This window comes from Vipera ursinii, assembly GCF_947247035.1.
Source record: "Vipera ursinii genome assembly, chromosome: 13".
NCBI classification, from domain to species: Eukaryota; Metazoa; Chordata; class Lepidosauria; order Squamata; family Viperidae; genus Vipera; species Vipera ursinii.
Genome location: NC_139526.1, coordinates 6,101,387 through 6,126,342, shown reverse-complemented (window position 1 = coordinate 6,126,342; position 24,956 = coordinate 6,101,387).

Sequence of the window (24,956 nt, the reverse complement as noted above, 5' to 3'; positions counted from 1 at the left end):
GGACAGAGGCTGTAGAGTCCACAATTTCTGCCAAAACCTGGGATTGGACTCCGGCCTACACTGCAGGGGCGGTGGACACCTCGGAAGACAGCTCAGAGGGAGAACCTTTGGTAAGTGGACCTCTTCCACCCATACTTAAGACAGTAACTATATTAGCTTCCTCTGCACCAAAAGCCAATGAAATAAAAGCTTTGATAGACTCTGGCTGCATCCGCTGCCTCATCAGCCCAACACTGGTGGAGGAACTGAGCATCCCAGTGAGGAGGCTAAAACAACCAATCTCCTTCAGTCAATTAGACGGGTCTATAGCAGGGGGGGGACCAGCTACCCTAGCCACTCTACCACTCCACATGTCCCTGGGGTCCCATGAGGAAGACATAACATTTATAGTGGCCCCAGGCATGGCATGCCCAATGATTTTAGGACTGGAATGGCTGAAGAAATGGAACCCCGGGATAAACTGGAGGACTGCAGAACTCAACTTCCCAAAAGGGGAACAGGAAAACGTAAAACCCCCAAACACCCCCCCCAACCCAGAGGGAGGAAAAAGCAGCAGTGGGGGAAGAGAAGGGGCTAACAGAGATACCGGAGGAATACAGGGACCTGGCTGAGGTTTTCAGTGAGGAAAGAGCAGATGAGCTCCCCCCCCACCGCCCCACAGACTGCACCATAGAATTCAAACCTGGGGCAAAACTCCCAAAACCCAGGATGTATGCCATGAGCCCAAGGGAAATGGCAGAAATGGAAAGATTCATAAAGAAAAACTTAGAAAGAGGATTTATTGAGCCCGCCAAACCCAAAGTAGCCGCCCCGGTTCTGTTCAGGGAGAAGAAGGATGGTTCCTTTCGTTTGGTTGTAGATTACCGGAACCTAAATACAATTAGTGAATGTAATCTATACCCCCTTCCCCTAATGAAGGATATGCTATCCCACCTATCGAAAGGAAAGATTTTTACCAAACTAGACCTGAGGGAAGCATACTACCATATTAGGATTAAGGAAGGAGACGAATGGAAAACTGCATTCAACTGCCCAATGGGGTGCTATCAATTCAAAGTATTGCCATTTGGACTGCAAGGGGCCCCCGCAGTCTTTATGCAATTAATTAATGACGTACTGAGAGAGCACCTATATAAGGGGGTCCTGGTTTACCTCGATGACATCCTTATCTTCACAGAAACCAAAGAGGAACATATCAAACTAGTCAGAGCAGTCCTGAAGAAATTGCGAGCTGCCCATTTATATGCTAAATTATCGAAGTGTGAATTTCATAAGGAAAAAATCGACTACCTGGGATATCGCATATCCCCAGAGGGCATCGAAATGGACCCAGAGAAGGTCAGGGCAGTACTAGAGTGGGCACCCCCCCGCACACGGAAGCAATTGCAAAGTTTCCTGGGGTTTGCAAATTTCTACCGCCAATTCATCCCTGCATTTGGCCAAATAGCCATGCCCCTCACAAATTTGTTGAAAACGAAGGGGGGGTCACCCGTGAAGCCCAGCCAGCCTCTGAAATGGTCAATGGAATGTCAAGCAGCATTTGAGAGGCTAAAGAGACTCTTTTCTGCGGAACCTGTACTTAAACACCCAGATCCCAACAAACCTTTTGTAATACAGGCAGATGCGAGCGACGTAGCAGTCGGAGCCGTATTACTACAAGAAAATGATGAGGGGGCGTTGCAACCTTGCGCATATACATCCAGGAAACTTACAGAAACTGAACAACGATGGCCAATATGGGAGAAGGAAGCATTCTCATTAAGGTGGTCATTATTAACTTGGCGTCAATTTTTGGAAGGAAATAAAATACCTTTCCAAGTCTGGACTGACCACAAAAATTTAGAAGCACTAAAAACGCCCAGGAAGCTCACTCCTAAGCAAGCCCGCTGGTCCCAACACTTTCACCGATTCAATTTCACTCTCAAACACTTACCGGGGGGAAAGAACTTCCTGGCAGATGCATTATCCCGCATGCCCCAATATAACAGCACAAGAGTTACTGACTTTAAACCACTTGTACCGGAACAACAACTGGCAGCACCAGTCACCACCAGGGCACAAGAAAAAATGAAACCGAAGGTAGATAGCCAAACTGGAATAGAATTCAGGAAATCTTTGGAAAGTGATGAATGGTTCCAGAAAAATAAACATGTGTGCACAATTAAAGATGGACTGCCGTGGGTGGGGGAGAAGCTATATATACCTGCCACACAGAGAATCAATTTCATGCAACTGTGCCATGATACAAAATCAGCAGGACACTTTGGCTTTGTAAAAACCTTACACTTAACTAAAAGGCAATTTTGGTGGCCATCTATGAAAAAGGACATAGAAAGCTATGTGGGTAGCTGTCAAATTTGCGCAATGGCCAAGAGGTTACAAGGGAAATCGCCAGGACTGTTACAACCAGTGGCGAATCCCTCAGCCCCATGGAAAGAAATAGCCATGGATTTTATTGTGGAACTACCAGAAAGCAACGGAAACACCGTTATCTGGACTGTTACTGATCTGTTCTCTAAGCAAGTCCATTTCATACCTTGCCCAAAAATTCCTACTGCAAAAACATTAGCAAAACTTTTTGTACAACATATTTACAGATTGCATGGAGCACCACTACGCATCATATCTGACAGGGGGGTGCAATTTACCTCAGCATTCTGGAAGGAATTTTTATCTCTGTTAGGAACCACCCAAGGACTGACATCTAGTCATCACCCTCAGGGTAATGGTCAAGCTGAAAGGGCTAACTCTGTACTTGAACAATATTTAAGATGTTATGTACATTTTCAGCAGAACAATTGGACAGACCTGCTGCCTTTCGCAGAAGTGGCATATAACAACGCAATTCACTCCAGCACAGGTTACACTCCTTTTCAAGTAGCCACAGGCCAGAGCTTCAACCCCATACCTGACCTAACCCCAAAAGAACCGGTAATTCCAGAACTAAAGGAATGGATTGCTCAGTTACAATACACCTGGCCTATTGTCAGAAAAGCATTAACAGAGGCTAGATTAGCACACAAGACACAGGCAGACAAGAAAAGATCTGATCCCACACCGTTCAAGGTGGGAGAGATGGTATATCTGTCTACAAAATACCTTAAGTCTCTCCAACCCTGTAAAAAACTAGGACCAAAATACATTGGACCTTTTCCAATTAAAAGAATCATAAACCCAGTAACAGTTGAATTAGAACTACCTAAAAATCTTAGACGAATACACCCAATCTTTCACTGCAGTCTAATAAAGAGAGAACAACAATCTCCCCTACGAACAAAAATTCCACCACCACCACCTCCCATCATGGTGGAAGGAGAACAACATTTCGAGGTGAAGGAAATTCTGGATTCCAGGAGTCATCATGGAACAACTCAATATCTAGTGGCTTGGAAACACCTCCCCTCCTCAGAAAATGAATGGGTCAGCAAACACCACGTTAAAGCACCAAAGCTGCTTAAGAGATTTCATACAGAATATCCAAACAAACCGAGTTAACATTTACACATGTTATTTTTTCTTCTCTTTTCTTTTCTCCCCCTACAGATGGACACACCTTTCTTCTAAGGAGAGCGGACTGTCAGAATCCATTTATATCATATTCATAAATGGAATGTTTCAAACATATCCCATGGATTCTGTCATCTCCCGAAGAGAAGAGGATAGATGTGTATTGAACCGGCAATAGGCATTTCAAAGGAAAGGAGAAGCCTTTTGAACTGGGGAAACAAAAGGGGGGGTTAGCATCTGGGTTTTGTCAGCAATAAACAAAAGGGTCCTAACTTCCTCTTTCCCACGAGATGGATGATACGAGAGGAAGGATGGGGGGGGACTGACCAAATGGGGATTAAGGGGGGTTAAACCGGGAACTCTTTATAAGGGTTTACATCGTGGAAATATTAAGCCCTGTCTCATTTCCTACAACCGAGCACGTCATAGTAAAGATTTCTTTTGGACTAAAATCCTGACTCCAAGAGTTTTTGTCTTCCTAAGACGTGGTTTGGGGTGGGTCCTGACACTTAGCTGCCAATCTATGATATCAGGCACAGGAGAAAGAGAAGGGAGGCTTTAATCTGAATACTGCTTAATAGCTTCCAATAGCTGGTTTTCTTCATCAGTAGAGACTTCCCTAGGACCTGCAATAAGAATATGTTACCAGAGTGATGTGTTTGGAACTTTGGCTGTGAACTTTCTAGTCTGGTCTAGGTGACAGCAAAATCAGCTATTCTCACCTCTTGTTCACAGGAGGAGCAACAGCATTTTTCCTTGGCCCATGCCATGACTTCAAAAAATAGAATAGAATAGAATAGAATAGAATAGAATAGAATAGAATAGAATAGAATAGAATAGAATAGAATAGAATAGAATAGAATAGAATAGAATAGAATAGAATAGAATGGAATGGAATGGAATGGAATGGAATGGAATGGAATGGAACGGAACGGAACGGAACGGAACGGAACGGAACGGAACGGAACGGAAGGGAAGGGAAGGGAAGAGAAGAGAAGAGAAGAGAAGAGAAGAGAAGAGAAGAGAAGAGAAGAGAAGAGAAGAGAAGAGAAGAGAAGAGAAGAGAAGAGAAGAGACCTTGGAGGTCTTCTAGTCCAATCCCCTGCTTGAGCAGGAGTCCCCATATCATTTCTGACAGATGGCAGTCCAGTCTCTTCTTGAAAGATTCCATTGATGAAGCTCCTGAGGGCAATCTGTTCCATTGTTCTCACTGTCAGATAATTTCTCCTTATTTCTAGGTTGAAACTCTCTGTCAGAATCCATTTATATTTCATTCCTAACTCCCTATCTGGGCAAACCTAAATCTCACACCCTTACTGGATTCTGCCATTCCCAAGGAGGGGTAGAGAAGACAGGATGTTAATTGGCCATCTCTATCCCTTAGACACAAGGGTTGTTTATTTGCCTGCCTGGAGGCAATCACAAAAGACCAGGGAAGAAACCTTTTGAACTAAGAAGAACAAAGAAAGGGGGGGGATTCTGGTTTGTATCTCCAACGGGAATGTAAAGGGGAGGAAGTACTAATGCTGCAAATGTACTGGGGCTCTCTTTTCCCATGTTTTGACACATGAAACTTGACAGATCCGGTACTGACCAAGTGGACTGAGGGGAGGGGTATTACTTGGGAACACTTTAAAAGTATCAATCTGTGAGACAGCTTCCAGATCCTGTCTATTTTTTATATATATATAATTTTTATTGCTTTTATATAAACATATATTTAAACAAAAAAATATATACATATAAAAAAAACAAGACATAACATAATACAATCAACAAAAATACAACAAAAATACTTAGCTTCCGTTATTCCTAATCTTTCTAATCATTTTCAGGTGACTTCCTCGAGTCCCCCCCTATCTGCGTTTCTTCGTTAATCATCATTAGCAATTTCTATTTCATAATTTTAAATCGTATTTAATATCTATCTATATTTAATTTCTTATCATTTAACAATCATCATTTCATATTGTCCTTAATATTAAACATTAAACTCTAAAACTACAACTTATAAACACTTCCAAGTCCATTTCAAACTAGTTGATATAACGATATTTCTTCAAATAGTCCTTGAATTTCTTCGAGTCTTCTTCCACCGACTCTTCTCCTTGGTCACGGATTTTCCCTGTCAGTTCAGCGAGTTCCATATAGTCCATCATTTTCATCTGCCAGTTTACCACCATTGGTATTTCTTGTGTCTTCCAATTCTTGGCTATCAAAATTCTCGCCGCTATTGTGGCATACAGAAAGAAAGTAACATCTTTTTTGGGAATTTCTTTTCCAACTATACCCAATAAGAAGGCTTCTGGTTTCTTAATAAATGTATTTTTCAAAACTTTCTTTAATTCATTATAAATCTTTTCCCAGAAGTCTTTTACTATGGGGCAAGTCCACCACATGTGGTAAAAGGTTCCTTCTACAGCTTTACATTTCCAGCATTTGTTATCATATGTATGATAAATTTTTGCAAGCTTAACCGGTGTTAAATACCACCTATACATCATCTTCATCATACTTTCTTTCAAAACATTGCATGCTGTAAACTTAATACCCTTTTTGCACATCCTCTCCCAGTCCTCAATCATAATGTTATGCCCCACATCATTAGCCCAATCGATCATCACTGATTTCACTTGTTCATCTTCTGTGTGCCACTCCAGCAATAAATTATACATCTTGGAAAGGTTCTTTAATTTTGTATCTAACAGTAACGTTTCCAATTTGGATTTCTCTATTTGAAAACCTCTTTTTTTGTCCATTTTATACACTTCATTCATTTGGTAATATTGAAACCAATCATCAACCTTATCTTTTAGCTCCTCATATGTTTTTATCTTAAATTGGTCTCCTTCTTGTATCAATATATCCTTATATTTCAGCCACTTGGTTTCCATATTTGACCTTTTCTGGGTCTTAGCCTCTAGTGGCGAAATCCACCTGGGTGTTTTACTTTCTAACAGGTCTTTATATCTCATCCACACATTAATCAATGACTTTCTAATTATATGATTTTTAAAGCCTTTGTGGACCTTTGTCTTATCGTACCATAAATATGCATGCCATCCAAATACATTGTCAAAACCTTCCAAGTCTAACACATCTGTATTCTCTAACACAAACCAATCTCTCAACCAACAAAAAGCAGCAGCTTCAAAATAAAGTTTCAAATCTGGCAGAGAAAAGCCCCCTCTATCTTTTGAATCTGTTAATAGCTTGAACTTAATTCTAGGTTTTTTCCCCTGCCAGATGAATTTCGAATTTCGACCTTTTGCCATTCTTTAAAACAATTCAACTTTTCAATAATTGGAAGTACTTGAAATAGAAACAACATTTTTGGCAATACATTCATCTTAACCAGTGGTGTAGCGTGGGGGGTGCAGGGGGGGCCGGCCGCACCGGGCGCAACATTTGGGGGGGCGCGCTCGCACTGAGCTGCTCAGGGAGCCCCAAGGGCTGCACAGAGTTGGCTTGGCTCCGCTCTCGAGCTGCTCTTTCTTGCAAAGTGAAATGAGTCTGGCAGGTGAGATGGGCGGCCACATAAACTGAATAAAATAAATAGAAGCGGCCAACTCTCTGCCCAGGCTTAGGCCAACCGCAAGCGCCCCGCAGGCGCCCTGGCAGGTTTGGCCGAGCGAAGACGGACCCGCTGGCCGGCCGGCCTAGCTTCGTGCGCATGCGTGGCTTTATTTAGCGGGGCTCATGTGCGAGCTTGAATGCAGCTGCTCTTGCAGGTCGGAGCCCCGCCCAGCCGCCCTCAAGAGGGACCCGGAAGCATCCCGCATGCGCGCGACTCTTCTTGGAAAGTCTACGCCGCTGCGGGGCATGTCTTTTCAGCAGTGCTGTGACGTCATCGCCCGCCCGCCCCTCTATTTCCGCTTCCGGTTGCCTTGCCCCGGGTGCTGACAACCCACGCTACGCCACTGATCTTAACAACTGAGATTCGGCCCATCAAAGACAATTTCAGATTTGTCCAAATATCTAAATCTCTCTTAATTTCATTCCACATTTTATCATAATTATCTTTATACAAATTCAAATTTTTTGCTGTCATATTTACACCCAGATACTTCACCTTTTTTACAAACATCAAACCAGTGGCTTCCTGTAACTTACTTTTTTCCTCTAATGACAGATTTTTCCCTAAAACTTTGGTTTTATTCTTATTCAATTTAAAACCTGCAACATGTCCAAACTCTTGTATTATTTCCAGTGCTTTAATTACACTGGTCTCTGGATCTTGTAATGTTAAGACCAAATCATCAGCAAAGGCTTTTAGCTTATATTGTTTCGAACCCACTACAATCCCTTTCACACCTTCCTCTTTCCTTATCATATTCAGCAAAACTTCCAGAACCGTAATAAATAACAGAGGAGAGAGTGGGCACCCTTGCCTGGTACCCTTTTCAATTCTAATTTCCTCTGACACCACATTATTAACTATAATTTTTGCTTTTTTCTCAGAATAAATTGCATTTAAACCATTCATAAAACTCTGTCCAACCTCCATATTTTCAAAATTCTTTTTCATAAAACTCCAAGAAATATTGTCAAAGGCCTTCTCCGCATCAATAAACATTAATATAGCCTTAGAGTTCTTTTTGGCCTCTAACCTTTCCAAAATATCAACTATGTTCCTAATATTGTCCTTCATATGTCTACCAGGTAAAAAACCTGCTTGATCATGATGGATAAGATCTTGAAGGACCTTCTTCAGTCTTGTAGCCAAGATATTAGCAAAAATTTTGTAATCCACATTTAACAAGGAGATTGGGCGGTAATTCTTTACTTGGGCTCTGTCTGTATCTGGTTTAGGTATCAACGTAATAAATGCTTCTCTCCAGGTCTCAGGTGCCTTAACCCCCTCTAGTAATTCATTACATACTTCCATCAGTGGCTGAATCAGCCAGTCTTTCAGTGTCTTATAATATTTTGCTGTCAGTCCATCAGGTCCTGGTGCCTTGCCAATTTGCATTTGATTAATTGCTGCCTCCAATTCTTGTCTTGTAATCCAGTAATTGAGTAGGGTCCTTTTCTCTTCAGGAATTTTCTGCCATCCATATTTGTCCAATAACTGTTCTGTTTTAATTAAGTCCTCTTTTTCTTTCTTGTATAGCTGCTTATAATATTTCTGAAAACATTTCCTAATTTCTGCAGGGTTCTCAATAATCTTTTCCTCTTGTGTTATCATAGTTATTGTACTTTGTTTCTGTCTCTTTTTCAACTGCCAAGCTAGTAACTTACCACATTTATTTGCCGATTCAAAAGACCTTTGCTTCATCATTTTTATTTTCCATTCAATTTCTTGATTAATTATCTGAGAGAATTGTGATTGAAGGGCTTTTATTTCTTTTTGAACCTGTTGATTCTTTGGATTACTCCTCAATTTTTTCTCTTTCTCTTTCAATTGGTTCAAAATGATATCTTTCTTTTCATTTTGGGCCTTCTTCCTTATTACATTCTGTTGAATAAAAAAACCTCTCATGACCACCTTACTTGCGTCCCAAATGACCCTTTTTTCTACCTCTGTATTCAAATTTATCTCAAAATAGTCTCTTATGGTTTTTTGGGCCTTCTCAACAATCTGTTCACTTCTCAGCAAGGCATCATTCATTCTCCATCTAAATGAACCCTGTAGAAACAATTTTAATTCCAGCAGCACATCGTTATGGTCAGAACAAGTCTTTGGGCAAATCTCTGATTTGTTTATTCTCATGGCCAAATCTCTTGTTGTCCATATATAATCAAGGCAGGAACATGATTTATTTGCGTCAGAGAAAAATGTGCAGTCTTTCTCCAATGGGTTTTTCAATCTCCAAGTATCAATCATATCAAAATTATCCATCATTTCAAAGAAAGTCTTTGGTAGTCTTCCATCATTAGAAATCTTCTGTCTTTGTGATCTATCCATCAATGTGGAGACTACTCCATTCAAGTCTCCCATCAAGATTATTTTATAATCCATATAATCCAAAAGTACATGGTGTATCTTCTTGTAAAATTCAGCCTTACCTTCATTTGGTGCGTAAATTCCAAGCATCAACAACTTATCGCCTTGTGCTGTTATTTCAACTGCAAGACATCTTCCCTCCTCATCTTTAAACAATAATTTTGCTTCAAATTTCTCTTTAACATAAATCACTACTCCTCGTTTCTTTGTCTGCCAAAATAAATTCTTGACCTAATCTTTTATTTTGCAAGATTTTTCTATGAGTTCTCATCACATGTGTTTCTTGTAGGCATATCACATCCAAGTTCTGTTTTTGCAACATGTGATGGATTCGATTTCTTTTAGGTTTCGAATTTGAACCATTCACATTCCATGATAAGATTCTTAGTGCCATATTATTTTACTGTACTGCTCTTGGCTTAGCTCCTGCCCCGGCTCCTAGCAGCCCTACGTCAAAAAGAGGTGGCAATTCCAGTTATGGACCAGGTCTTGCTCCTGCTTCCAATTCGAGATCTTTTACATTCTTCTCCAGAAATCTCCCAGAGGACTCAGGGCGGCTAACAACAATAAAAAACCAGCAGTACAAAAGTTAAGAAAAAAATTAAATAACAGCCCCAAATATTAAATTACACAGTTAAAATTAAAACTTTTAAAAACACATCATCAATCCAGGTCAGCCTGATGGAAAAAGAACGTCTTGAGGTCGCGGCGAAAGGACCGGAGGTCCGGGGCCATCCGAAGCTCAAGGGGGAGTTGATTCCAAAGGGCTGGCACTCCCACAGAGAAGGCCCTCCCCCTGGGGGTCGCCAGCTGACATTGTCTGGCCGACGGCACCCTGAGGAGGCCCTCTCTGTGTGAGCGCACTGGGCGATGGGAAGTCGTCCCTGGCAGCAGACGGTCCTGCAGATATCCCGGGCCTAAGCCATGTAGGGCTTTAAAGGTAAGTACAAGCACCTTAAATCTCGCCCGGAAGACAACTGGTAGCCAATGCAGCTCACGCAGGAGGGGTGTAATATGGGAGTATCGGGATGCTCCCATCACTACCCGCGCGGCCACATCCTGTCTTCAAGAGTTCTTCTTTCCTAAGATGTGGATTGGGGTGGGTTCTGGCACTCTCCTTGAACCCTAACCCTAACCCTAGGGCTCTGCTAGCCAAGGATCAAGTAACTAGAGCTTTACTTCTGCATCAGAACCAAATATTGCTGAATTAGAACAAGAGAGTAACCCAGATGGACCTATCAACTACTTACTCAGCAGATGGACCAGAATACAGAGGACTCACCAGTCCAGTGTTCTCCTCCAGATCAAGATCCAGCTGTCTTACTTAGCAAAGCCCCTAGTTGTAGCTACTGTGGTTCTCTAGTAGGTGACATGGCCATGGAAGATGGCAGCACCAAGATGGCATTTCCAGGATGTCCTATTCTGCTCCAGTAATGGTCTCCTGCTTCTTTGTCTGACACTATTAAGAATGTGTGATTTTAGATTGCATGTTGTAAAGAAGAAGTTTGGTGCAGTGACTAGGAAACTATGAGTTCTAGTCTTGCCTTAGGCACAAAGCCAGCTGGGTGAGCTTGGGCAGGTCATTCTCTCCCAGCCCTAAGATGAAGGCAAGGGCAAACCACTTCCAAGAAATCTTTCCAAGAAAACTATAGGGACATGTCTGGGCAGTTGCCAGAAATCTACAGTCTTGAGATACCCCCCCTCCTAAAACAATTAGATCAGACATGTCAAACACAAGGCCCGGGGGTCGGATGCGGCCCGCGAAGTAGTTTCATGTGGCCCGTGAAGCCATCTTGGAAACAATGAGGGAACGGCCCCCAATGCCTTGGCCCTGGCCCAGAGACCCTCCTTCTGCCAGAGACCCTCAGATCTGTCCAACTCCTGCCCAGGCCCCCATAGGCGCCCTTGATGCAAACAATGTAGAGCTGGCCACGCCCACCCAGTAGGCCATACGCACTCTAGCCACGCCCACCCAGTAGGCCACGCCCACCCTGGCCATACCCACCCGGCCCCCTGAGGGCAACCGCAATGCTGATGCGGCCCTCAATGAAATTGAGTTTGACACCCCTGAATTAGATTTTACCCTAAGGACTTTTTGCATTTTTAATTTTTTTTAATTCCATTTATATCCCGCCCTTCTCCGAAGACTCAGGGCAGCTTACAAGCTTATTGTCCTCATTCAGAATATAATGTCTATCTTTCTAATTTCAGATATTAACCAATATTCCACAATTCTGTTCCACAGTTCCATGGTTTCAGAAATTGTGGGTGATCCATCACTGAAGGTTTTTAAGAAGAAACTAGATAATTGTTAAATACTGAGATCAGTGAGGCATTGAAGAGACGAGAGTGAAAGTAACTGTTTATTTAGTCTGTAGAGTTCACACCTATTTGACATTTGTCTCTTGAGCTTCAGACCCACTTCATGGAAATGCTGAAGGACAGTTCTTACGTGTTCTGCCAATATTTCTGTTGAATCACCAGCTATGAGGACATCAACAAAATAAGGACAAACACCTGGGATATTTTTGAGTGTGCATTCCATCACACTCTGAAAAAGTCCTGGGGCCACATTGACCCCAAACTGCAGGCAACGAACCCTGAATGCACCTCTATGGGTAACTATTGTTGGAGCTTCTGCTGTGGCATCATCCACAGGCAGCTGCTGGTACATCTGTGCTAGTTACTGGATATGCATGCTGCTGAAGTGCTTTATTAATGGTGCACTTATAATCAGCACATATACGCACTTCCCCATTTGATTTTACTCATGTGACTATGGGAGTTTCCCACAAATTGCTATCTACTGCAGCACACCTTGCTGCACTAATTTGTCTAGCTCTGCATCTATTTTGGGTTTAAGGGCAAAAGGCACTCTGCACAGCTTGATCCTGTTGGGGTTATGGTTGGATCAAGGTGGAGGGTAATTGGAGCTCCCTTCTAATTGCCTAAGTTAGGACTGAATACATCAGCAAATTCCTGGCAGACAGCTACCAGATCAGCTGTTTGAATTCTGTTGATGCCAGTCACATGGATGCCCAAGGCATAGAAACAGTCTAGGGAAATCAGGCTTGTGCGCTGGCCATTGACCACCAGGATGTTGAGGGGACCCTCAAACTCTTTGAACTTTACTTTTTTTATTGAAAAGTTTTAAAGTACATTTTTAGACATAAACCACACCCCCCCTAACCCTAACCCATACCCTAACCCACCCAGTACCCCTACCTCCCCCACACCAACCCCCCCGACTTCCCAAAGCTGAATACAGGGTATTTATTTTATTTATTTTTATTTATTTTTATTCCATTTATATCCCGCCCTTCTCCGAAGACTCAGGGCGGCTTACAAGCTTAGCAGTAGCCTTCATTCTATGTATATGCCTGCTTATTAGGGCTTTCACACACACCCCAGCGGCATTATTACAAAGTCAGCTTAATTGCCCCCAACAATCTGGGTCCTCATTTTACCTACCTCGGAAGGATGGAAGGCTGAGTCAACCTTGAGCCTGGTGGGATGCGAACCTGCACTAATTGCAGGGAGCTGGTGTTACTTAAAGAGGCATTAGCCCACTGCTCCACCAAGCTCTTCCACCAAGCTCAATCTTAATCTAAAATATACTAACTAACTATAATTACACTTTAAATGTAACCACGCTTTAACTCTCCTTAAACATCATAATATATCTCCGTTACAAGTATTCTTCACATATTCCAAATTCTACTATTTCTACCTAATTCAAAACTTTCAAAATCCATTTTTCTATAGTAAACAAATCAGCCTTCTTCCAATATAACACTACCAAATATTTACTATAGTTATTAAATTTAGTTTCTATAACAATACAGTCTATAGTAATACCCTACAAAAATAATTATAAAAACAAAAAAGAAAAAAAACCATCTTTTTCTTAAAAATCTTACATATTCCACGAAATTACTTTAACTTTTAAAATTGTAATCTTTTACAATTCCACCATACATAATAATACATTGCATCATCACCACCACATCTCCAACATTTAGGCTAACAATTTAAATACATACATACCAATTTTTAAGATCTACTGTAAATACCATCCCCAAATGTCCACCATTATTAGTTCTTGATTATCCTACGATCTTTAACATTTCTAAATCTTATTTCTATCAATGTCTTCCTAATATACGCTTGACTTTAATCTCTACTGTTATGTTATTATTATTTCTTGCATCTAGATGCAGCCCGTATCATTCTTTGAGTCTTAGGTTCTTTTAATAAAACCAAAAATTGCACAGCTTCCAAAATTATTGCTTATAGCTGTCACTCTCTTCTTCCTTTCCTTTTTAATTTCTGAGGATGACGGTAAGCCTGCTTTCAATACATTAGAATAAAAATCACGTTCCTTCCAGACTGTGTTAAAGACAATATCTTTCTCCAGCATAATTCACCACAATGCCCGTTGGTATCTCCCACCTAAACCGAAGCTGTTGTTTCTTTAATTCATCTGCCAGAAAAAAAATCTTTCCTTTTTCTCAAAATTCTTGGAGGAATCTCTTTCAGAATCAAAACCTCCTGATTAGCCACTTTAAGTCTTTTATTATAAAAAATTTGAATGATCTCATTTCTAATCTTTCTCTTTGTAAAGTACACCACCACATCCCTTGGCAGTTTCTTTTGTCTGGCAATCCAAGAATTAACATGGAATACTTTGTCTATCTTCCAAAAAACATCTTCAGGTTGAAACCCCAAAGTAGGTGCCAGAGCATCCACCGTCTCTTCCAGATTTTCCTGCGGGTTCTCTTTCAAACCTCTGATCCTCAAGGTGAATTCCATATCTCTATATTGCATCATCACTATTTCATCTTCAAGTTTTTCCATTTTATTCTCCACTTCACCCATTTTAGCCTCCAGCATCAGATTATTTTGTTTCACTTCTTCCACACGTTCATCCAAGTTCTCAATGCAGCCTGAAAACACTTGAAGTGCCATCAAAGTATCCTCCCTTATTTTCTTGCTTTCCTTTTCAATAAATTCTGCCACCTTCTCAAATATTTTTTCAGACTGAATTTTTAAAGCATCGTTTAAAGCATATTGTAAATCTTTTAAAGTCAATACAGATGCAGCAGCTTTGGAGGGTAACTTCAAAAACTGCGTTCCAGATTGCTGAACAAGCAATGCCTCCGCACTTTTAAAAACAGGTCTATGCGGTTTGAAAGCCATTTTTGCAGCTAATAACTCTCAATACACACTTTCACTTTCTAGTCCATTTATTACTTTGTAGTTTAACTGTGAAATAACCAAATCTTGAAAATGACTTTTTAGCACCTCCAAATTTTAGCTAGCTCTTTTAAGGTTTTATAAGTCCATTTTAGATATTCCTACTCAGTATCCAAACAGTCATTTTACTTTGAAGAAAAACACTTTTGTTTCTTGTTACAAAAAAAAAATCAGTCAGGCGCCATCTTCCCCTTCTTTCAAAACGATCGTTGGAACGGGGTTTAAGTTTCAGAGTTAAAGCCTTGTACTTGCTATTTATACAGCTCCTGCATCCGCTCTGCTGCTACAGCCACTCAAGATGACAATCAGATCCGGAAGGAGTGGATTCAGCATCTTGTTCTGCTAAAGCAGAAGAGTCCTCCAATCTGGAGCATTCCCAGGCTTCGGGGGAACTCTCACCCTTCATGCCGGGGAAAGCTGTTGCTACATTGTCCATCATTGCCATGGATTCCTGATGCTACATATGCTTTTTCTTGGAGCCAGTAGATTCTATTGCCAACTATGGGGTGCTGGCAAAAACAATGAGACCTAGAGCAAAAAATATTCCTTCCCCTTGTTCAGTTTCTTCTTATTCACAAGCCATTTAAGGAAAATCCTCAAAATGCTGAATTGGACAGAACTGGGGAGGAAGATCCTTAGGCTTGGAAAACAAATTTGCTGAAGCCAAATTTCTCATTCTTTTTTTTTTCTCCCTTTCATTGCAATTGGGTGGCCCTTGGGGGAAAAATCAGCAAAACCTATTTCGAAGGATTTTCCTAGCTATGGGGAAATGCAAGAAGTTGTTTCAGTGCTGAACACTGATTTTAACACTGTAAACATAAAAACACAACAGAAAAGAGTATAAATGGCAGAAAACTGAAATGTATTGGGTTTCAACTATTAATCCATAGATTCAATGTTTGTTCAATGTTGGGTATCTCTGGTGGCTGAATCTGTATTTGCAGTATTGTCTATACTTGTTTTCTGCTCCTCCAGATGTTTCTGTTTTTCACAGGGTACCTAAATTATATTAGCTGACCTCTGGGAAAGAAGGAAGGAAGGAAGGAAGGAAGGAAGGAAGGAAGGAAGGAAGGAAGGAAGGAGGGAGGGAGGGAAGGAAGGAAGGAAGGAAGGAAAGGAAAGGAAGGAAGGAAGGAGATCATCTATATTTTGATCATTTTCCATTCTCTCAAAGAATTTCTCCCTGCAGTCTTGATGTTTTTATAGTTCACTTGGTATCTTCTCTACAAGTTCCTCAGATATGAAATATACTCTTAATGGGGGGAAAAACCCATTCCACTTTATATCCCAGATGATTTACTCAAATCCTTTAGCTAATGTTCTTCAGGTGGCAACTTGCTAAATCATATTTTAGAAAAAAAATGTGGTCTGCTGTTCACTTTTTCATGACGCCTACCAGTTTTGAAGCTGTGATTTTTCCCCCTCTCACCACCAACCAGGGGTTGCCATGGAAACAGGTGAGGGTCTTTCTGTTGTCTTGTGAACCTGGGAAGAGAGATCATTTATCATTCAGGCATTCCTGGATCAATATGTGGAATAATTTTCTGGAATGCTCTTGTTCCCCATCCCTTTAATAGAGCACGCATTGGCCAAACTTCCCAAGAAAGAGTAGTCAAGCTATTTGATCCAAGCTGAGCCTTAAGGAGGTGTAAATAATCAATTTCACATCTTGTTGGCCTCAGTACAGCTCTTTGATACAAGCCATCTGGTAGAGCTGAGTAAATGTAAAGTTGCATGAATGTGAGACGACCGTTCTTGGATTACAGAACAGAATACAGAATACATAACAATAGAGTTAGAAGGGACTTTGGAAGTCTTCTAGTCCAACCCCTTGCTCAAGCAGGAGATGCTATACCATTTCAGACGAGTGGCTGTTGAGTCTCTTCTTGAAAACCTCCAGTGATGGTGAACCCATAACCTCCGAAGGCAAGCCATTCCACTGGTTAATTGTTCTCACCATTAGGAAATGTCTCCTCAGTTCCAGGTTGCTTCTCTACTTGATTAGTTTCCATCCTTTGCTTCTTGTCTTGCCTTCTGATGCTTTGAAAAATTGATTGACCCCCCTCTTCTTTGTGGCAGCCCCTCAAATATTGGAATGCTGCTATCATGTGACCCCTAGTCATTCTTTTCTCTAGATTAACCATACCAAAATAAGAGAGTTGACCTTGGAGTTCTTCTAGTCCAACATACTGCTAGAGCAGGAGATCTTATATCATTTCAGAAAAATGGTTGTCCAGTCTCTTTTTAAAACGTCCAGTGCAACTTCTGGAGGTAAGTAAAAGTGCCCATTTCAGATAGAGGTCAAATTCGAAAAACAAACACATATTCATGTTCCCCGGCCTCCCCAAAGACCAAAAAACCATGAGTTGTGCAGATCTGATGTTTCCTTGCGGAGATAGCCAATGTTATATCTTGAATTTGTTAGGAAAAACTGCTTATAGCATGAAAAGTGCCCATTGCAGAAAGAGCTCAAATTCGAAAAACAAAAACATATTCATGTTCCCCATCCTCCCCGAAGACCAAAAAACCATAACGTTTGCAGATCTCATGTTTCCTTGCGGAGATAGCCCATGTTATATCTTGCATTTGTTAGGAAAAACTGCTTATAGCATGAAAAGTGCCCATTGCAGAAAGAGCTCAAATTCGAAAAACAAACACATATTCATGTTCCCCATCCTCCCCGAAGACCAAAAAAACCATGACTTTTGCAGATCTCATGTTTCCTTGCGGAGATAGCCCATGTTATATCTTGCATTTCTTAGGAAAAACTGCTTATAGTATGAAAAGTGCCCATTGCAGAAAGAGCTCAAATTCGAAAAACAAACATATATTCATGTTCCCCCGCCTCCCCGAAGACCAAAAAACCATGAGTTGTGCAGATCTGATGTTGCCTTGCGGAGAAAGCCAATGTTATATCTTGCATTTGTTAGGAAAAACTGCTTATAGTATGAAAAGTGCTCATTTCAGATAGAGGTCAAATTCGTAAAACAAACACATATTCAAGTTCCCCATCCTCCCCGAAGACCAAAAAACCATAACTTTTGCAGATCTTATGTTTCCTTGCGGAGATAGCCCATGTTAAATCTTGCATTTGTTAGGAAAAGCTGCTTATAGCATGAAAAGTGCCCATTTCAGATAGAGGTCAAATTCGAAAAACAAACACATATTCATGTTCCCCCACTTCCCCGAAGACCAAAAAAACCATGAGTTGTGCAGATCTGATGTTTCCTTGCGGAGATAGCCAATGTTATATCTTGCATTTGTTAGGAAAAACTGCTTATAGCATGAAAAGTGCCCATTGCAGAAAGAGCTCAAATTCGAAAAACAAAAACATATTCATGTTCCCCATCCTCCCCGAAGACCAAAAAACCATAACTTTTGCAGATCTGATGTTTCCTTGCGGAGATAGCCAATGTTATATCTTGCATTTGTTAGGAAAAACTGCTTATAGCATGAAAAGTGCCCATTGCAGAAAGAGCTCAAATTCAAAAAACAAACACATATTCATGTTCCCCCGCCTCCCCGAAGACCAAAAAACCATGAGTTGTGCAGATCTGATGTTTCCTTGCGGAGATAGCCAATGTTATATCTTGAATTTGTTAGGAAAAACTGCTTATAGTATGAAAAGTGCCCATTGCAGAAAGAGCTCAAATTCGAAAAACAAACACATATTCATGTTCCCCCAACTCCCCGAAGACCAAAAAACCATGAGTTGTGCAGATCTGATGTTTCCTTGCGGAGATAGCCAATGTTATATCTTGCATTTGTTAGGAAAAACTGCTTAGAGCATGAAAAGTGCTCATTTCAGATAGAGGTCAAATTCGTAAAACAAACACATATTCAAGTTCCCCATCCTCCCCGAAGACCAAAAAACCATAACTTTTGCAGATCTTATGTTTCCTTGCGGAGATAGCCCATGTTAAATCTTGCATTTGTTAGGAAAAACTGCTTATAGCATGAAAAGTGCCCATTTCAGATAGAGGTCAAATTCGAAAAACAAACACATATTCATGTTCCCCCACTTCCCCGAAGACCAAAAAAACCATGAGTTGTGCAGATCTGATGTTTTCTTGCGGAGATAGCCAATGTTATATCTTGCATTTGTTAGGAAAAACTGCTTATAGCATGAAAAGTGCCCATTGCAGAAAGAGCTCAAATTCGAAAAACAAAAACATATTCATGTTCCCCATCCTCCCCGAAGACCAAAAAACCATAACTTTTGCACATCTGATGTTTCCTTGCGGAGATAGCCAATGTTATATCTTGCATTTGTTAGGAAAAACTGCTTATAGCATGAAAAGTGCCCATTGCAGAAAGAGCTCAAATTCGAAAAACAAAAACATATTCATGTTCCCCATCCTCCCCGAAGACCAAAAAACCATAACGTTTGCAGATCTCATGTTTCCTTGCGGAGATAGCCCATGTTATATCTTGCATTTGTTAGGAAAAACTGCTTATAGCATGAAAAGTGCCCATTGCAGAAAGAGCTCAAATTCGAAAAACAAACACATATTCATGTTCCCCATCCTCCCCGAATACCAAAAACCATGACTTTTGCAGATCTCATGTTTCCTTGCGGAGATAGCCCATGTTATATCTTGCATTTGTTAGGAAAAACTGCTTATAGCATGAAAAGTGCCCATTGCAGAAAGAGCTCAAATTCGAAAAACAAACACATATTCATGTTCCCCCACCTCCCCGAATACCAAAAAACCATGAGTTGTGCAGATCTGATGTTTCCTTGCGGAGATAGCCAATGTTATATCTTGCATTTGTTAGGAAAAACTGCTTATAGCATGAAAAGTGCCCATTGCATAAAGAGCTCAAATTCGAAAAACAAAAACATATTCATGTTCCCCATCCTCCCCGAAGACCAAAAAACCATAACTTTTGCAGATCTGATGTTTCCTTGCAGAGATAGCCAATGTTATATCTTGCATTTGTTAGGAAAAACTGCTTATAGCATGAAAAGTGCCCATTGCAGAAAGAGCTCAAATTCGAAAAACAAACACATATTCATGTTCCCCCTCCTCCCCGAAGACCAAAAAACCATGAGTTGAGCAGATCTGATGTTGCCTTGCGGAGAAAGCCAATGTTATATCTTGCATTTGTTAGGAAAAACTGCTTATAGCATGAAAAGTGCCCATTGCAGAAAGATCTCAAATTCGAAAAACAAAAACATATTCATGTTCCCCATCGTCCCCGAAGACCAAAAAACCATGAGTTGTGCAGATCTGATGTTTCCTTGCGGAGATAGCCAATGTTATATCTTGCATTTGTTAGGAAAAACTGCTTAGAGCATGAAAAGTGCTCATTTCAGATAGAGGTCAAATTCGTAAAACAAACACATATTCATGTTCCCCATCCTCCCCGAAGACCAAAAAACCATAACTTTTGCAGATCTCATGTTTCCTTGCGGAGATAGCCCATGTTATATCTTGCATTTGTTAGGAAAAACTGCTTATAGCATGAAAAGTGCCCATTTCAGATAGAGGTCAAATTCGAAAAACAAACACATATTCATGTTCCCCCACCTCCCCAAAGACCAAAAACCATGAGTTGTGCAGATCTGATGTTTCCTTGCGGAGATAGCCAATGTTATATCTTGCATTTGTTAGGAAAAACTGCTTATAGCATGAAAAGTGCCCATTGCAGAAAGAGCTCAAATTCGAAAAACAAAAACATATTCATGTTCCCCATCCTCCCCGAAGACCAAAAAACCATAACTTTTGCAGATCTGATGTTTCCTTGCGGAGATAGCCAATGTTATATCTTGCATTTGTTAGGAAAAACTGCTTATAGCATGAAAAGTGCCCATTGCAGAAAGAGCTCAAATTCGAAAAACAAACACATATTCATGTTCCCCATCCTCCCCGAAGACCAAAAATCCATGACTTTTGCAGATCTCATGTTTCCTTGCGGATATAGCCCATGGTATATCTTGCATTTGTTAGGAAAAACTGCTTATAGCATGAAAAGTGCCCATTTCAGATAGAGGTCAAATTCGAAAAACAAAAACATATTCATGTTCCCCATCATCCCCGAAGACCAAAAAACCATGAGTTGTGCAGATCTGATGTTTCCTTGCGGAGATAGCCCATGTTATATCTTGAATTTGTTAGGAAAAACTGCTTATAGTATGAAAAGTGCCCATTGCAGAAAGAGCTCAAATTCGAAAAACAAACACATATTCATGTTCCCCCAACTCCCCGAAGACCAAAAAACCATGAGTTGTGCAGATCTGATGTTTCCTTGCGGAGATAGCCAATGTTATATCTTGCATTTGTTAGGAAAAACTGCTTAGAGCATGAAAAGTGCTCATTTCAGATAGAGGTCAAATTCGTAAAACAAACACATATTCAAGTTCCCCATCCTCCCCGAAGACCAAAAAACCATAACTTTTGCAGATCTTATGTTTCCTTGCGGAGATAGCCCATGTTAAATCTTGCATTTGTTAGGAAAAACTGCTTATAGCATGAAAAGTGCCCATTTCAGATAGAGGTCAAATTCGAAAAACAAACACATATTCATGTTCCCCCACTTCCCCGAAGACCAAAAAAACCATGAGTTGTGCAGATCTGATGTTTTCTTGCGGAGATAGCCAATGTTATATCTTGCATTTGTTAGGAAAAACTGCTTATAGCATGAAAAGTGCCCATTGCAGAAAGAGCTCAAATTCGAAAAACAAAAACATATTCATGTTCCCCATCCTCCCCGAAGACCAAAAAACCATAACTTTTGCACATCTGATGTTTCCTTGCGGAGATAGCCAATGTCATATCTTGCATTTGTTAGGAAAAACTGCTTATAGCATGAAAAGTGCCCATTGCAGAAAGAGCTCAAATTCGAAAAACAAAAACATATTCATGTTCCCCATCCTCCCCGAAGACCAAAAAACCATAACGTTTGCAGATCTCATGTTTCCTTGCGGAGATAGCCCATGTTATATCTTGCATTTGTTAGGAAAAACTGCTTATAGCATGAAAAGTGCCCATTGCAGAAAGAGCTCAAATTCGAAAAACAAACACATATTCATGTTCCCCATCCTCCCCGAATACCAAAAACCATGACTTTTGCAGATCTCATGTTTCCTTGCGGAGATAGCCCATGTTATATCTTGCATTTGTTAGGAAAAACTGCTTATAGCATGAAAAGTGCCCATTGCAGAAAGAGCTCAAATTCGAAAAACAAACACATATTCATGTTCCCCCACCTCCCCGAATACCAAAAAACCATGAGTTGTGCAGATCTGATGTTTCCTTGCGGAGATAGCCAATGTTATATCTTGCATTTGTTAGGAAAAACTGCTTATAGCATGAAAAGTGCCCATTGCAGAAAGAGCTCAAATTCGAAAAACAAAAACATATTCATGTTCCCCATCCTCCCCGAAGACCAAAAAACCATAACTTTTGCAGATCTGATGTTTCCTTGCAGAGATAGCCAATGTTATATCTTGCATTTGTTAGGAAAAACTGCTTATAGCATGAAAAGTGCCCATTGCAGAAAGAGCTCAAATTCGAAAAACAAACACATATTCATGTTCCCCCTCCTCCCCGAAGACCAAAAAACCATGAGTTGAGCAGATCTGATGTTGCCTTGCGGAGAAAGCCAATGTTATATCTTGCATTTGTTAGGAAAAACTGCTTATAGCATGAAAAGTGCCCATTGCAGAAAGATCTCAAATTCGAAAAACAAAAACATATTCATGTTCCCCATCGTCCCCGAAGACCAAAAAACCATGAGTTGTGCAGATCTGATGTTTCCTTGCGGAGATAGCCAATGTTATATCTTGCATTTGTTAGGAAAAACTGCTTAGAGCATGAAAAGTGCTCATTTCAGATAGAGGTCAAATTCGTAAAACAAACACATATTCATGTTCCCCATCCTCCCCGAAGACCAAAAAACCATAACTTTTGCAGATCTCATGTTTCCTTGCGGAGATAGCCCATGTTATATCTTGCATTTGTTAGGAAAAACTGCTTATAGCATGAAAAGTGCCCATTTCAGATAGAGGTCAAATTCGAAAAACAAACACATATTCATGTTCCCCCACCTCCCCAAAGACCAAAAACCATGAGTTGTGCAGATCTGATGTTTCCTTGCGGAGATAGCCAATGTTATATCTTGCATTTGTTAGGAAAAACTGCTTATAGCATGAAAAGTGCCCATTGCAGAAAGAGCTCAAATTCGAAAAACAAAAACATATTCATGTTCCCCATCCTCCCCGAAGACCAAAAAACCATAACTTTTGCAGATCTGATGTTTCCTTGCGGAGATAGCCAATGTTATATCTTGCATTTGTTAGGAAAAACTGCTTATAGCATGAAAAGTGCCCATTGCAGAAAGAGCTCAAATTCGAAAAACAAACACATATTCATGTTCCCCATCCTCCCCGAAGACCAAAAATCCATGACTTTTGCAGATCTCATGTTTCCTTGCGGATATAGCCCATGGTATATCTTGCATTTGTTAGGAAAAACTGCTTATAGCATGAAAAGTGCCCATTGCAGAAAGAGCTCAAATTCGAAAAACAAACACATATTCATTTTCCCCATCCTCCCCGAAGACCAAAAAACCATGACTTTTGCAGATCTCATGTTTCCTTGCGGAGATAGCCCATGGTATATCTTGCATTTGTTAGGAAAACCTGCTTATAGCATGAAAAGTGCCCATTTCAGATAGAGGTCAAATTCGAAAAACAAAAACATATTCATGTTCCCCATCATCCCCGAAGACCAAAAAACCATGAGTTGTGCAGATCTGATGTTTCCTTGCGGAGATAGCCCATGTTATATCTTGCATTTGTTAGGAAAAACTGCTTAGAGCATGAAAAGTGCTCATTTCAGATAGAGCTCAAATTCGTAAAACAAACACATATTCATGTTCCCCATCCTCCCCGAAGACCAAAAAACCATAACTTTTGCAGATCTGATGTTTCCTTGCGGAGATAGCCAATGTTATATCTTGCATTTGTTAGGAAAATCTGCTTATAGCATGAAAAGTGCCCATTGCGGAAAGAGCTCAAATTCGAAAAACAAACACATATTCATGTTCCCCATCCTCCCCGAAGACCAAAAAACCATGACTTTTGCAGATCTCATGTTTCCTTGCGGAGATAGCCCATGTTATATCTTGCATTTGTTAGGAAAAACTGCTAATAGTATGAAAAGTGCCCATTGCAGAAAGAGCTCAAATTCGAAAAACAAACTCATATTCATGTTCCCCCTCCTCCCCGAAGACCAAAAAACCATGAGTTGAGCAGATCTGATGTTGCCTTGCGGAGAAAGCCAATGTTATATCTTGCATTTGTTAGGAAAAACTGCTTATAGCATGAAAAGTGCCCATTGCAGAAAGATCTCAAATTCGAAAAACAAAAACATATTCATGTTCCCCATCGTCCCCGAAGACCAAAAAACCATGAGTTGTGCAGATCTGATGTTTCCTTGCCGAGGTAGCCCATGTTATATCTTGCATTTGTTAGGAAAACCTGCTTATAGCATGAAAAGTGCCCATTTCAGATAGAGGTCAAATTCGAAAAACAAACACATATTCATGTTCCCCCACCTCCCCGAAGACCAAAAACCATGAGTTGTGCAGATCTGATGTTGCCTTGCGGAGATAGCCAATGTTATATCTTGCATTTGTTAGGAAAAACTGCTTATAGCATGAAAAGTGCCCATTGCAGAAAGAGCTCAAATTCGAAAAACAAAAACATATTCATGTTCCCCATCCTCCCCGAAGACCAAAAAACCATAACTTTTGCAGATCTGATGTTTCCTTGCGGAGATAGCCAATGTTATATCTTGCATTTGTTAGGAAAATCTGCTTATAGCATGAAAAGTGCCCACTGCAGAAAGAGCTCAAATTCGAAAAACAAACACATATTCATGTTCCCCATCCTCCCCGAAGACCAAAAATCCATGACTTTTGCAGATCTCATGTTTCCTTGCGGAGATAGCCCATGGTATATCTTGCATTTGTTAGGAAAACCTGCTTATAGCATGAAAAGTGCCCATTTCAGATAGAGGTCAAATTCGAAAAACAAACACATATTCATGTTCCCCCGCCTCCCCGAAGACCAAAAAACCATGAGTTGTGCAGATCTGATGTTTCCTTGCGGAGATAGCCAATGTTATATCTTGAATTTGTTAGGAAAAACTGCTTATAGCATGAAAAGTGCCCATTGCAGAAAGAGCTCAAATTCGAAAAACAAACACATATTCATGTTCCCCATCCTCCCCGAAGA